At 35.5% G+C, this 16,839-nt stretch overlaps 1 protein-coding gene across 4 annotated transcripts in view; it reads right to left on the bottom strand.

Moving 5' to 3' along the window:
• Positions 1 to 5,659, bottom strand: part of LOC109099047 (transcription factor SOX-13-like) — a 28,165-nt gene extending 22,506 nt beyond the window's left edge. Inside the window, exon 1 of one of the 4 annotated variants that reach the window (XM_042766764.1) lies at positions 5,346 to 5,659. The gene's annotated coding sequence lies outside the window, so the exon portion shown is untranslated. Of the gene's footprint in view, positions 1 to 1,826; positions 4,205 to 5,345 lie in introns of those variants that run through there. The other 3 variants (XM_042766765.1, XM_042766767.1, XM_042766766.1) reach the window with 3 other exon arrangements.
• Positions 5,660 to 16,839: the final 11,180 nt, after the last annotated feature.

Here is a 16,839-nt window from a genome sequence, read left to right as displayed (position 1 = left end):
GAACTATTTCATAACTGTTTTTATGTTTGTGATCTAATTGCATTAAAAATAACAATTTGTAAAGTCATCTACATGTAAAAAGAATAATAATGATTTCAAAACTCGTCTCTTATTTCCCCTTTCAATAGGAGACAGATAGACAGATAACACTGCAGGATATTATCATCTCTCTTTTTAGTACAACTTTTGCACACATAGAAGAAAAAAAAAAACATGGTAGAAACAATAACAGGGGTTTCTGAGACCCTAAATACATATCGTTTTTTTAATGTAGGGCATGAAATCATGTGTAATAATGAAAAAGTCATAAAGACATCAACCTGAATGGATTTTCAGACAATAAAAAAAGATCTCTCAGAACATAAAACTACATTTTCAACCAGTCACCTCGCGAACCTCAAAATAACTGTCATTATTCGAGTTCCCCAGTGCAATCTGTGGACTGTTTGTGTGAGTGTTTATTAATAAATAATCCTTGAGAAACAAATTTATGAGGCTACGGCAGTCTATTAAAATATCAACCCGCAGGAACACTACGCTGTGTTCTCAGAAGTCACAGTGGAGGCCACCGCAGTTCATGCAAATAACTGCGGGACTATTTCCTGGTCACATTCATTACAACTGAAAGCGGCCTTACTGTATTAGAATGACAGTTTATCCACCTGTGAGTGAACATAGCAAGACATTTGTATTTTTACACATGACAAACAAACAAATGAAGCCCACACAAATCTGTTGACAATATTTGCACTGACGTTATTATTCAGATTAATGTAAATGATTAAACAGAATGGAATATCACATTTAGACTGGCTTTTTTATATTTCTAGTGTAAAGACAAAATAATTATTTACATATGAAATGTATTAAAACACTTCTGTAGGAGATCAAATATTTTATACAGTGATATGCAATTTAAAAGTATAGCAATTAATGAAAACTTATATTATTTCTGAACTACTAGATTTAAATAGTATTTTATATTATATTTTTAGCGACTTGTTTTTTAATTAACCAGAATTAGCCACAGGAGTAATTTTGAATAACTTTTTACTATATTATCCAGATTCTAGAACCTACAAACTAGAGCCTTGGGAACATTTCTGGTGCCTGAACAAGATTTGAATAGTACATGTTTGTCTGCTTTTCTTTGTCTCCTTTCAACTTTCATTTCATTCAGCACAATTCTTCCCTAATTTAAACAATTACACATTCAGGGCATAAATGTAACCTGCAATTTGCCCCTGAAACTTTTATATGAAAACCTTTGTTTAAGCTCACACCCAAACCAGCATATTCAGTCCAAATCAAAGTCATGTTGAAGCTTGTATCACATAAAACTTTTGCCCATCACATGCTTTGATAAATCTGAGAACATGCTGCAGAACAAACACATGCTAAATAAATTCAAAAGTCCAGTCACAGCATGAAGGATCAAACCTGTTTGGCAGTTACTCAACTCAAAACAGATTTAAGACTTACAGTTTTCTATAAAATAAAATAAAACAAAATATAATATAATATAATATAATATAATATAATATAATATAATATAATATAATATAATATAATATAATATAATATAATATAATATAATATAATATAATATGAAATTTTCAATTAAATACATTTTATAAATGGAATTTGGCACAAAATAATACTACAACATTAACGTGCTGCCAAAACTAAATAACGATGCATTGAAAAATGCATATTAAAAAACAGAAAAATAGATAGCACTAAAAGCAATTCAAAAAAATGTGAAAGAATGAAAACTTAATTCAAAACTGAACACAAAGTGTGCAAGGTTGCAAAGCAAGTCTTACCTAAAGTGTCTGAGTTCACTGTTGTGACAAAAGACAGAGAGGGATGCTCGTTTTGATGGGCGGCTGTCAGATTGTGTGCTGAAATTTCCCTGTTCTAATGTTCTAATGGAGGTCTGTCTAATTTCCGCTGTGGGTCTGAGATCATCTCATGGTAAAGAGGGTAGGTGGAACAAAATCTGGAGGTTTTTGGCAATATGTAGATGAAGAGAGAAAGTCTCATGGCACTTTCCAGTTGCCACCTCTCACGTGCAGGATAGTTTTTACCATTTCGGACAAGATAACTTGCGATTAGGGATTATTTATAGAAGGCTTCTGTAATGACTTAAGATGGATCTATAAAAATATGTGCAATGTAGTAAACATTTAAGACAGCAAAAAAAAGTGCATTTTTCTAACTTTTGACATATGCACTGCTTAGAGACAGTGATCAAAAGTATTTAAAGTTTAAAAAGGAAACCATTTTGGAGAAGATAACATGCTGTTACAGGGTTTTTTTTAATAGCAGGTCTTCAGTGCTCCTAAACATTATGAGCAAAAACACAGCAACAAAACTTTACTACAAATAAGCATGCATTTTCAAACCTTACAAAGATTTACAAAGTAATCTAACATGTTTTAGAAGTTTTAAGATCTTTACAGACAAAATTACATTTCATATTTCTGACAGGGCCCCAAAACACTGAGCTCTTTGACTCCAAACACAAGCGGCTGAACACGACGCACTCAAAGCGTGAAGATGATTTGATGGACAGCCGCAATGATCGAATGCATTTATCAGCGTGAGCTTCTCTGGCCTGCTCTGTTTGATTTCATTGATGTTGTGGCGAGCCCTGAAAAACTCACTTAACAAGCTATTGTTCTCTCTCTCTCTCTCTCTCATCAAACCCCGGCTCAATAGGACACATGAAACAATGCAGACCCAAACAGAAGAGGTCAAAGTATGAATAAAAACCTAGCCTATGGGAAATAACATCACGAGGTTGTCCGTCCATCAGTGCTCAAAGGTTTCAGCAGAAGTTCTCAGCACAACTCTTAAACTTTTTCTGCATCGTGCAACTGATAGTCTATAGATGCATTTGACTCAATGCTGTTAAAGTTAACAAAATTATCCATGTAAAAATATGACGGATGACCAAAAATACAATGGCACTCCTCTCTAAAACAACTCCAAGTTCAAACACATAATAATTTTATATGAAGACAAAAGTAGTCTCAGCCTTGATATAGAAAGGAGTAAAGGAGCGATCAATATATTGGCCAGGCCAATTAATTTGATGATACTTGGCCACTTTAAAACAATGCTCATTTGGACAAATAATGGAAGTATTATAACTTCCTTGCATTAATTGGAAAATCCCAACAGCTTTATCAATGAAAAAAAAAATTAATTCATAAAATAAGTGATCATTTACTTCTCTTTTCAGCTTTCCACTGTCAAAACTGCATTACGATACAGACCACACATCAGTCATTGGAAAACCCCTATCAGTTGACCACTAGAAACCAGAAAAGAACTCAAAAAGCTATTAAATAACAAATTTTCAGTATATTTGCCCTCCAAAGAGCTGTAATAGAAATTTCAGCCTTGATTGTCAGATTAGAGCACCACAGAATTTGTATAAATCAGCTTGTGAAGTGATCTGGGCTCAAGACTTTGCAGAGACCGGATGTATAGACACACTGAGATCTAGAGAGAACCACCACTGGTTTCCTAACCTCTCACACAAATATACAAAGAGATGGGTAATAATGGAGCTGAAACAAGAGAGGGATGCAAAGAAGGAAAATAATGCACAGCATAAATATAAGATGGGTAGAAGCGAGGGGAAAAAAGCAAAAGGTCAGAGACTCCCTACTGACAAGCAGCTTTGTGCGCGGTCAGCCACTGTGAAGCCAAACACTCTCTGACACTTCACCAACTTCCCCTTTAATGATCCATCGACATGCCTGCTCACAATGGAGGTGCACAACTCAGGTGCTGGATGTTCTTGACGGGATAAAAGCGGGATATGCTGCCTGCACTGGCATGACAGGCTTATTTAACCATGCAGACACAAACCGGGACAATAAAATGTCCACTTAAAGCTCATTATCAAAGTTTAACACCTATTCAGCGATTGTGCCACAGTCGCTCTTCCCTGAGGAGCTCTGCTTTCTGGTTATTCCGGAAGGCTGATATTCTTCAACAGAGAGATCAACAGTTCACTTCACACAGAAAATCTGTCAGACCTGTCGACTGCCTGAATAGCAACTCTTAGCAGGCCTCAAAATGAAAAAAAAAAAACGAAAAAAAAAAACCTTCAGACCCAATAAAAACAGAGTTGAGTGTAATTCATTGAAATCAGATAAGTAACAACAGTCATAGTCTACAACAACAGTCAAATTCTACATCATATTCAAAGTCACACAACTACTGATGTAGAGTGGTAGACAGTTTTTATATTAATACATTTTATGAAATAAATATATATATATATGTGTGTGTAATGAATAATATAAAATATGATAAAATATGAAAATTAAACATTAAATAAACTACTTTTAATGATAAAAGTTTTTTTTTTTAATAATTAGAAAACATAATATACATCGTTAGAACACATATATATTGTAAGTGCAAAATATGTGTTAATTTCAGAACTTTTATATAATCTTATTTGCTGTCATTGTATAAATCAAAGCAAAGAGCCACCTGCTCTATGGATATGGACATCAGCCACTGAAAGGCCCATACGGGTCAACCATTACTAACGTGGGCTGCTAATTTCTTAAATTTTTCTTCTTGAGAGCCTAAAAGGATAAGTGGTGGTCAGCTGATTTGTTTATTTTTTTGGGTAAGTTTGATTCAGTATTCACTTCACTTTCAGAATTGAGTGATTACACGACTCAAACAAAGCGATATGAGCAGACAAAAACATCAATTAAAGAATGCATTTAATAGTTTTTAGAAAGTTTGCCAGTATAAGCACACCTCATATGCGAGATAAAACAAACATCTGCAAACGCTTGCTTCTTTTCCTGTTCAATAACACGTCAAAATAAGTAGGAACTTCTCTGAAATAAAACAACTAAGAACTGCTTCTTAATGTACGATGAATTACTGCAACGGCCTTGAGAGGACATTAAATACATTTTCAGCTCACATCAATAGAAACTGACTGAAAACGAATTGAAAGCAGGTTGTCATTTCCTATCATACCGTATGAGCAAACATGCTGTTCTGACACACACCACACAACACTTTCATGTAAGAAACTAGTTCATCTGATACAGAAATATTAGTCAAAGTGAGCTTTGTTTACTCTGCAGGTTCATAAAACCGGGCCCTTTTGACTTTACCGATGCGTAAAACGCTCGCTAAGGTGATTCAGGTGGATGCTATTGTGAATCAAAATCCTCGTCCCATTGATCTACTTCTGTTAGTTTGTTGTATCTCTCACTACAGACAGAAACAAACGTCTCGATCATGCCAAACACTCGTGCGTAATGTTTCAAACAAAGCGCCATTTGCCCACTTACCAACTCCAACAGAACTGTGCGCTGCGCTTTGCGCTCCCTAAACTTTATTCCTTCAGTCTTTCCGTCGTCTCTGGGCCGCAGAATCGATAACGCCGCATGCAAAATGTGGTTTCCTCTCGTGTCATTGAATAATACGCCTCTGTCTATCAACGACTTACAGCACAACCCGAGACTCCGAGCGCACAGCTGATGAATGCGTCGCACTCTCGCCGATCCAGCCTCCCTTCACTACTCCAGAGTGACTTTCTGGTGTTCAGTTTCCAACATTCTCGGTCCTGCTGCCTGTCATTCACCTCCCTCTTAAAGGGAAAGCTCTTCTTTCTGAGTTTCCCTTGGCAGAAGGGAAAATGCTGGGATCCTTGAAGTGGGAAAGGGAGATGCTCTATTCATGAGTACCTGCTGTTTCAAGTTCAGCTTTAATGTACTTTTATCCCTTGGTTAATGTAGCTTTAATGCATACAATATGAGAAAATATCCACATAGAGTTTTGGAAAAAGCACATGATGGCATGCATTTTTATACTTTTTATTAAGAAAAAAAAATATTGTAAAAACATTATTTCAGTGTAATTCTGACAAAAATCTGAAATATGGATGTAAATGATCTGTAATATGTTGTATGGACTTTTTCTTTTTTATTTTAAAGTCCCCTTAGTACCTGCTGTTTCAAGTTAAGCTTTAAGCTTTAATGTTTTTTTTTTAAAATGCAGCTTTAATGAACATATTTAAGAAAAATATCCATGTATGCAGAGTTTCAGAAAAGGCACATGATAATACACATTTTTATGCTTTTTATTTACAAAACAACAACAACAACAACAAAAACATTGAATTTCAATTTGAATATTTTAAATTTTAGTCTAATCCAGACACAAAAATATGGTGGCATATGATCTGGAATGTGTTGCATGGACTTTAATGAAACTTTAGTGCTTTTTGTCAGTTTTCAAAGCCAAAAGGAAGTAATTTTCATGGTTTGCAATGACATGAGAGTGAGTAAATAATGCTAAATTTATTTATATATGTTCTATGTCATCTAAAGAACTGAGAAAAAACATTTATTTCATTCAATTAAGTCAGTAATTCAAAAAAGTGTGGAGGAAAAATCACAATTTTTATTTATTTTTAAATCAAGTGTGAAATATGCTATGACAGAAAAATAACAGCGTGCCATGTGCATGCTTGCCAAACCTGACACACAATACTTAAACATTTTGAGCAAACCCTCAATTGAGACCTTTCCAACAGCAGCGTCATTGTATTAAAGTTCTCTGTAACGAGGGGCTCCGTCACAGACACCCCGTGTGACATTTGCACGGGGGTCCGTTAGCCAATGTGAATCACCAGAGTCCTTCAAAGCGCTCCAGACCTGCGTTTTTATGTCTCTTTCTGTCTCTTTTTCCCTCAGCACACGTACAACTAGCCATCGCCGCGCAGGGGTGAGAGCGCAAAGCCGATGTGCCATTTCTAATCCCCTCTGTTCCTGCCTTTGTGTAGTGGCCCAGCAGGAAGTAGGAGCTGGGCAGACAACAATTAACAAAAGAGCTGTGAAGAATACAATTAGCCATCAATAGGAAACCACAGGCCTTTGTGCCTGTTTCCATGGAGATGCTTGACTACCACTATTCCAGGATTAGAGAACCTTACCCCATAAGCCCTCCCCCCCACAACACCACCACTTCTTCTGTGTTTTTTTCCCACTCTGTCTTTCTTTAACCCTCTCCGTCCTTCTTTTCTTCCTCTGCCTTTTATATCCACCTCTCTTTCTTTATTTCCATGTCACTCTCTTGTCACTAAGTAACTCTGGAGGCTTTAGACGAACGTTCGCATCTTTGTTCCGCTCAGAGCTTTTCAGGTCTTCTACCTTTGTGTCCCCCACTGGGCTGAGGTGAAAGTGCCGACTTTTTTTTTCATTACTCTCTCCCATTTTCTTTATTTGTCCAAAGGATTACCCAGACTGGAGCTTTGTAAAGGGTTGAGAAAGACCTGAGCTGATATAACTCTTCTAATAAGCTCTACTAAAAAAAAGTTGATCCAAAATAAATCTGGGGACTGTACGCTTCAGCATGGACCCGCACCCTTTGTCCTGGAGTCCATAGTGTTTATTAATGATTCACGCTGTTGTTTATCACAGATAATGAGGTTTTTGTTCTAAAAACATGTTATAGTGATTCCATTTTTGTTGTGGAAACGGTAACAGATATGTTCCAATGTTCCTCTCAATTTCACATGTCATTCTCACAATTTTTTATGAATCAGAACAAATTTCTGTCTAAATTGTTCAGAGGCATTTTATTTATCATTCAAAGTATAATTAAACCCAGGTGTTTGTTTTAAAATGGTTTCAAGAACAGTTTACACAGTTTAAGGCCTCTAATGTTCATAAATTGATCAAGAGATGTTGCCCTAAGAACTTTAGAGTTTTCAAGATCATTAGAATGTTCCATGAATATTCTGTATTTGTTTCTAACAGTTGCACAACCTTTAGACCTAATACATACTCTAAGAAAGAACATGAACGCATATGCTTCCACGCAACTTGATTTTATGCATTGCATCTCAAAATGTGTCAGAACGCAATTCATAACTCAAGTACATGTTGCGTTCTCAGTGTTAAAGGGCACTATATAGAGGTTATATAGTATACTGTCATAGAGTAACATTAGAAGAAGACTATACTTGAAGATAGAAGAGAATATAGCCTTTTAAATATTTTTTTTTTCCAAATATATGTGTAAAACTCCTTAAATCTGGTTTAATGACACAAAAATTTGAAGGTATCTCTATCGCCCCTTTGAGGTTCATCATAGCCACTGTAACGCACAAGCAATGTTTAAGGTGAAATGCGTAATTTTTCTATGAAAAAAAAATAAACTCAATATATTTTCATCATATTTACATACTCAGTTTGGTATATAAACTGTATATACTGTGTATGTGTGAATATATATATATATATATATATATATATATATATATATATATATATATACACACTCATAAAACTCCAGCATTTTTATGAACAATTTCAGCATAAATTGCATGGAAAACCATTTTGAATGATTTTCTAAAAAAGTTTGGCAGAAAGATTGGGATGCTCAAACACACACAGTAATGTTTCAGCTTTTACGTTTTTTAGAGGAATCAACGTATGAATGGTTTACTTGTGAACTTGCATAGAGTATGTTTCTGGCATTAGATAATGTTCCCCATGAGCTCCCAATGTCAGGACAGTCATTTGTCCAGGACAGGCATTTGTCCATCAAGAGATCGGTGAACCCGAACACCCTATATCTTGCATGCTTTTTTGCAGAACCATGGCATTTACAAATGCAAATGAGTCCATAGAATGAAGACGTTAATTCAGTCTTTTGGAATAAAACCAAGCGTTCTTTAGACCCCTTGTCTTCATTATAACACAGCCTGCCTGTCAGGCCTGTTAGAATCACTCTGTATTCTCCGCACTATGCCAATTAGGCAATCATTGGGACTAATAAGAATAATCTCACATTGTGGTTGCAAAAATGGCATATATTATAAAAAGAACTTTGGGAGCGGATATGCCTGTGTTCTCTCTTCCTGTTTGCTTGTGCATAGCTATGCCCCCCCACCCCCCACCCCCATCGCCTATTAAAGATCTTTATCAACACATGCAAATGCGTCTCATTAAAAGCATTATTAATGATGATTAATTTCACGTTTTTCCATTGCAGTAAATTAATCTGATTATCTACATGCAGATATTTTGAGATACAAACATGTTTTTTTGTGCTTGTTTCAATGCGTGAGAACGATTAGCTGATTAGAAGAGGCATATTTAGGTAGTACAGTGTTTTACCACAGTATTTCTGTGATGTTATCAGGTAAACGCTGGGAACATTCAGAATTGACGTTAAAATTGCTTTGTTAATATGACAAAACATTCCATAGCAATGGATTTAGCTTCCCAATAAGTGATTTAATTTTGAACCTTTGACATTTTATTGATTAACTAGGCCATCAAACCAATCATGCTTGTGGCAGTAATGTGGAACTGTGGGAGAATGACATAAACCACCATGAAATGATTATTTTCCTTTGAAACTGCTATCTGCTCTGCTTACTCTCCAACCTGAATGGCATTTTTGCCTATGTATGCACTTCACAAAAACCAATGTGTCCTAATAAAAAGCGCAAAAAAATGTTGATGGGGAAATAATACTGAGCCAGAGAGTCTCTCAAACCGCATGGGAGGGGACCAGGGTGATATAGAACAGCAAACATGACAGATATTTGCCCAAAAACACATATGCGATAAGGTCGAGCGTATTATTTCTGAGAATCATCGGGAAGCCGCAACCTGTTCCGATTTCTGTTCCGTTGATTTCAAGCAACAAATGTGTTTGTTTGTGAGAAACATTTGATGCAAAACATTCCCTTTCGACCTCAAACGCTCAGTGAAATCACAAGAATCAGGTCTGCACAACCTAATTGAGGTAAAAGCAATAGCAAAAAAGCAGCAGGTGGTTTGAGAACCAAAAGGTTTGAGTGGCAAGTTGGGCCTTGTTTATTTTCGGGCCAATTACAAGCTTTTTGTGCAACTTGGCTTTCATCAAATATCTCATACCTGAACAAAATGGGTTGAGAGGCACGAAACAAGTTTATCTGATGGTGCTTTCAGGCTTTTGGCATTTCGATGTGCCAGAATTCTCTCTCCAAACCAGGGGATACGGGCGAAGGGCATTAACCTCGTCAGTTTCATGCCTGCTTGTTTGGAACTCACATTGTAGAATGAAAAACTCTACAGAAATAAGCATCACAGCTCTGCTAAAGCACTAAAACCAAATATACAGTTGTTTATAAAAAGGAGTCTAGTATGTATGACAGAAAAGATATTGCAGATGTTAAAAGGGAGTTGAATGCCAATTAAAAAGCCAGCACGTTCTCCTCTACCCATAATGCAAACAAGCTGCCAAGAGGCCCTTGCCAAAATACTTTGCATACTCAATTTTATTTTGGTAGATATTTTTTTATCTAAAGTAACCGATATTGCATTCAAGCATTTCTTTTCTTTTTTTTCTTTTAAACTCATAACCTCGGCATCACTAGAGCCATTATTTGCTACTGTTTGAGCTATATGAACAGAGGACAGATGTTTATCTTTAAAAATTCAGTATTTTAATCTTGCATGCTTGCATATGGCATCAACAATGTCAAACTTGTTATGCTCCTTCAAATTTGATATATTGTCCACACAAAGGCTTCAGAAGATTTGAAATGTAGTGCACAGGTTGTATGGACTGTTTTATGGTACATTTATAGTAATTTCTGTTATTTTTGTAGCTTGAAAGACATTTACATTTATGCATTTGGTAGGTGTTTTTATCTAAAGCAACTGATATTAGATTCAAGCATTTATTTTTTCACTTCATGCATTCCCTGGGAATCACACCAATAATATTAGCATCGCTAGAGCCATTCTCTACTGTATGAGCTACATGACAGGGGACAATCTTTTAAACTGGCATGCTTGCATCTAGCATCAGTCTTGTCTTTTTCTTCAGAAATGGCTTTTCACTTCATGCATTCCCTTGGAATCAAACCCATAATGTTGCTAGAGCCATGCTCTAGAATAAGCTGGTTCGGAATGACATGTGAATTTTTATTTTAATCCATAATGCATAGTCAAACCATTCTAGATCAAGACCATGATGCCCACCAGGCCACCATACTGCACACACACACACACACATGCAGTGCATGTCAAATTGGTGTTGCATTCAAGTCTGCCAAGAGATTCCAGCTCTCGTTATTTCCAATTTGCCGTGGTAAACCCAGGTGACAAGGCACAAGTTATGCCCCACTCCCCCTTTTTCTCCTTTCAGAGGCCTGTCTGGTCCAAAACCACCCACATTTCTACTTTAGCACTTGTGCAAAAAAAAACAAAACAAACAGTAGCGAGAATAAAGGGCCGGCTCACAGCAGGGGCTGAAGGGAATATTGGCAGTGCCGCACACAAAGGCGGCCCTGAAAATAGCCCCCTAGCACAATGAAACCTGCCACTCTGTCTATGAGATAATGTCTAATTGAAAACAGTGCCGGCATTGTGCCGCTGTCACCGGCCTATTGTCCAAAGCCTACCCCGCCTCCCCCCTCTCCGCACACACTTTTTTTTCCATTGACGCGGCACGATTGTTCCCTGCCATTGTGGCACCCGCACCTCTCACTCTCTCTCTGTATTGTTATAATTTCATTACTCGTTTGTTTTTTGTTCCACATCTCCTTTTGCTCCCCTACAGGTCTTTTGTTTGGTACATTTAGGCACTTCATATTGAATTGCCAACACATTGTGTGTGTGTGTGTGTGTGTGTGCAAATGTGTGTGCAAATGTGTGTGCGTGCAAAAAAAAAAAAAAAAAAAAAAAACTTCCATGAAAGGTGGAAAAGTGCCCAATTTTAGCAAACATGAGTGAGAAGTTTAGAGAGTGAGTGTTCACTGCTGAAACAGCAACAACAAAATCTATTCCAAAATGTACTAAATTACATAAGTGTCACTTTGTAGTCTGTTTATTTAGGGTCATTTTAAAACTGGTGCCTTTTGGGTTCCTCATTAACATATGTGCAAACAATGACTTCAACAACGAATAGCTGAAGCCAACTTTCACTGTGTTATTGAAAGCATCAAATTGAATCCAATAAAAGTTTATTTTTGTCTTGCATTTTTTAAATAAGGATTTGGACTAAAAATGAATATACAGAAATAAAAGCAAGCACTTTGTCCTCATTTATAACACAAAATTATTTATAAACGTAATAAGAACACATTTTAATTCAATTTGTTTTTGTTTTTTTAAGAAAGTATATTTATTTCCAAATATACTTCTTTTCACAGCAGATAGGAGCTCTTTTCATTGAATCACCTTAAGTGCTAAAAACATGCGATTGCTTTCATGTTTGTTGTGTTTTACATTTGTATATCTGTTGACCAGCAGTCCTTTGAAACCCTCTATCACTGATCATGATGCTTAAACATGCAATTGTCTAAAGCTTGTTCATTATTTATTTGCACAAAGCCCGGCCTGATTTGGACTCTTTTTCACTCACACTCAGAGTCTGGGTCTTTGCCCAAAGGTGCCAAGTCCATTTCAGCCAAAGTGAGTCACAATGAAAAATGCTACAAATGTTTCCTTGGGTGAAAACGAGAAACAAAAGCCCTTATCAGACTTGCTTATTATTGTATGTGTTAACAGGAGAAAAATTGAGGTATTATGTATTACAAACAGACTGTTAAAACAAGATAAGCAACATGTTCACAGGTCACTGCCTGTGTGCTCAGAATGCTTTGGTGGAGTGTCACCTTCGTGTAAACAGCATTTGCAGCGTTTGTGCAGCGTTTTTTTTTTTTTTTTTTTTTTTTTTTTTACATCTAGTGAGGAAAGCATTTTTCAACCTAGTTCTGGAGGTTCTACATCAACAAACTACCTTTGATAATGAAAAAATGTAAAATAATAATAATTTTTTTTTTTTTTTACAAATATTTTGATTAAGTAATAAACTATTAATTTACAAGGTGTAAAGTAAAAGTATCTAATATTTTTAAAAGATTTACTGTCCTTGACACACTGTTTTGTTCACACTTCATAGATATATGAAATAAGTTTATGTTTTATATTTGTTTTATTTTAGTTTCTTTAGTTTTTGACTACACTTTTATTTGGAGGACAACTATTTTTCAAATATTTTATATATATATATATTATATATATATAATATATATATTTAAATATACATTTTTAATAAAAACTGATTTGCATTTTTTTTAAGTTACAAAAGACTTCCTGCAGTGTGTTAATAAACTTTTCAACATATATATTTTAAATAATATTATTAGTAAAAAAAAAAAACGGCTTCAGCGATTATTATGTATTATTATGTTTAATATATTTAAGGTCTCCAACCTTAACAAAACATAAACTTGTAAAGTATTGTATTAAGTTTACATTTTTATTTGGAGGACAGACATTTTTTCAAATATTATTGGTTTTTGTGTGTGTGTGTGTGTGTGTATATATTATATATATATATATATATATATATATATATATATATATATATATATATATATATATATATATAAATAAAAAAAATTTAAAATGTATATTTTAAAATAATATTATTATTAAAAACTACTTTCCTTTTAAAATGTATTTTTTTTTCATTGTCATTATATTTGTATTTCTATTTGTATAAGTGTCATTTCTTATAAATTAAATTGTTTTGTTAAGAAATAAAAAAAAAAATCACTTACAAAAAATCCAAATTGGAAAGTTTTACGTTTCTTTTTTGAGCTCTTCGAGTCTCTATATTAAGTATTTTCATCTTCAGTTCAGAACAATGAAAACAAAAAGGCCATCACTCTTACCAGACAGAGAGGATGGCAGCCAGATAAATTGCCTGAAGTCTTTTAAAATCCCTGTTTAATGTGAAAGCATCTCCTGTTTGGATATGCACATACTATTCTTAAAGTGAACAAAAACATCATCAGTCCAAACACGTGTGAGTGAACCGGACAATCGGGGGTTATATATACAGGTACAGCATACAGACTGAACCTGTCCGGTCGGAGCCGAGGTAGGAGACGGGTCGGGCCGGGGGGAGGGAGAACAAAGGACACGCTCACAACAATCACACCCGCAGGAACAGGAAGGCCCCTCGGGAGCTCCCGGATGGCAATCTGACCTGGGCAGTGTTTCCGACGGCTAAACCCAGCAAGAGCTGACTTGCCTCCAGAGTGTTTGGTTGGTTTCCCACAGCCTGGTCATGGCAGAAATGGACTGTCTCATTGGTTTTTGACTGGGGTGAGAGGAAAGGAAGGGATGGTTCTTACTGAAGGATGGGATTTGCGTAATTTAAGGAAACTGGGTGACATTACGTGCAAAAGTGTGTATGGAAGAGTATGACTGGTAAACCACAAGCGCCCACATCACCTACTAAAAATTGTCCAAAAGGAAACAAGAACATATACCATTAAAGCCTACTAATACTATAACTGAAAAATTTAAATAATTTAAGTGCAACAGTGGCCCTTATTCCATGCTAAATGTTTCAAACATTAGTATACTACATTGCTGTGCTGGGTAGTAACTGATTATATGCGATTACATCAACTACTGATGAACACTTAATTTTTAATTACCCTGCAGTTTCTTCGGAAACTCCAGTTTGGGAAACCTTGATGTAATGCAATGTTTAATATCCTTTATATTGTTACTAACAACAAATGGAATATATTTTCTTTCTTATTCTCAGGTAAAATAATCAAAACAATTGTGTTGCAGTTTTTTTAATTCAATTTGAAATTTTAAAAATTAATCACATTTTTTTTTTCCTGGATATTATTTTAGTATAACTGAGATACTGTTATAATTTTATTTATTCATTATTTTAAATTTATTTTTTCTTTTTATATTTTCCATTTTCATTTTAGTTGAGGTTTTAGTCATTTTGTTATGATATTTTTATTATTTTTATTTCAGTTTTAATTTGAGTTATTTTAGTGCCTCATGCTTAACTAAATAAAAATGATGAATGCAATTAGTTTAATGTTTATTATTGTTTTTTTAATACCAGTTTACATTAACTTTATTTGAAGTAACTGACTTTTTATGGTTTTAGTTGATTATTATAACCCTGTACTGCGCATATTGGCAAATCTGTCTTTCAGTGGCGTTCCATAAGCACCAAAAATACTATGCATAATATACATAGCCTATGCAATAAACATAGCCAATATTCAACAAGAACAAAATGTAGAGTTGTAATTTATCCAGTGGGATTTGTCTGTATTGTACGTGACATCACCTGAAAACTACAAAGCCGTTAAATTAAAACAGGTTATATTTTGATGCACAAAATCACATTTTTGCTACTTTAGAATAATGTACACCAATGCATTGTTCACAAAAAGATCATGAACATGTACTAAGAAAGTGACTTTAAGTTCAGTTTAGTCTGTTCTGGAGATTCTGGACACATTAATTTTCATCTGCATATGAAATAGAACAGATTTTGATCATGTAACTTTAAAAGCCCCCAGCAGAGATTCACACTGAATGAATACTGAAAGAAAAATTCACAAGGGGATCGACATTATGCAACATTACTGTGGTTGAACCCACAGTGAACGACTAAAAGCGTGTGGTCGCAGTTATGAAGTGAGCTTAAAGTCTCTGGAGTCAGCAACTGACTTCCTCCCGATGAGCTTCACGGCTGCATCTGGTTCTCCGGCTCTGTGTGCACACATGCAATGCTCTTACTCTTGATTTAGATACCGCTTCCTCCACAGGCTGACAGTCAGTCCCTATCTAAAGACTCACCAACCACTGCCTCTGACTTCAAAGTCACAGCTCTCCTGCTCTCTGGCAAAACCATCTGAGCACTGCTGACATGCTGCTGTTTTCATATTTCCAGATTTTTATCAGACTTCCCCTTGAGGAAAACAACCGTTTTTGAACTCTAAAGCTTTGAGCGTAAAATTAGTTGTTGGGGGATTTGAAACTAATACCACAAACTGCAACACGCAATAACGTTTAGATAAAGAACTATGCAGATGTAGTGTATTCATCTCCAGAACAATCATTGCGTACTCATTAAAAATCACTTCAGTGCACAAATCATTTGACGCTTTATGGCTGGAACTGTGTTGTAATTGTTTTTTTAAACTTTGCTGAATTCTATAATTTCATCACATTTTTTTAATCGGCATCTACGCTAATATTAGTCCGTTTTATTTTTTATTCCGAGGTCACCATAGCCACCCAGATCCAGTCCAGATGCTGGATCAGCACCTAGAGAGGACCTCTACAGCCCTAAATGTCAGCAGAGACCATGTTAACTAGACGAACCCCAGAGACAGATCCCCTGCGAAGACCACGGGAACCAGATGAGTCCTCTGCTCAATCTGACTTGTGCTGCAGCCTGGAATTAAACCACATCATTCTGATTTCTTCTGCTCAGAGGAGAACTGGCTCCTGACTGAGTCTGGTTTCTCCCAAGGAGTTTTGGCTCCTTGCAACTGTCACCTTTGGCTTGCTTAGTTGGGGACGCTTCACTGACTGATTGCACAGACACTACTGGAAGAGAGCCGAACTGAGGTGGACGATGATATCACTGCCAGTTTATCAGTTAAAGTCATCCATGAACTGACTTTAACTGATCAACTGACTGTTTTCTATTGTCCTCTTGCATTATCAGCACGTTTTTCCTGTTTGACACTGTAAAGATGCTTCGACACAATCAGTATTGTATAATGAGTAAGTGTTATGTAAATAAAGGTGACTTGACTTGTTTAGAACCATGAAGGGCAATGTGGTATTTTTATTATTAAATACATATATTCTTAAATTGTTTTGTTTCTAAATATGTTATTATTAATTTATTTTTGCCTCAAAAAGGATTGGAAAAGTTCAACAAGTCATTAAATCATGTGCTATATAACAGCTAGCTGTTTTTGGTTAA

The sequence above is a fragment of the Cyprinus carpio genome, chromosome A11 (assembly GCF_018340385.1).
Source record: "Cyprinus carpio isolate SPL01 chromosome A11, ASM1834038v1, whole genome shotgun sequence".
In the NCBI taxonomy this organism is placed as follows: domain Eukaryota; kingdom Metazoa; phylum Chordata; class Actinopteri; order Cypriniformes; family Cyprinidae; genus Cyprinus; species Cyprinus carpio.
This window is presented reverse-complemented; position numbering and strand designations above follow the sequence as displayed.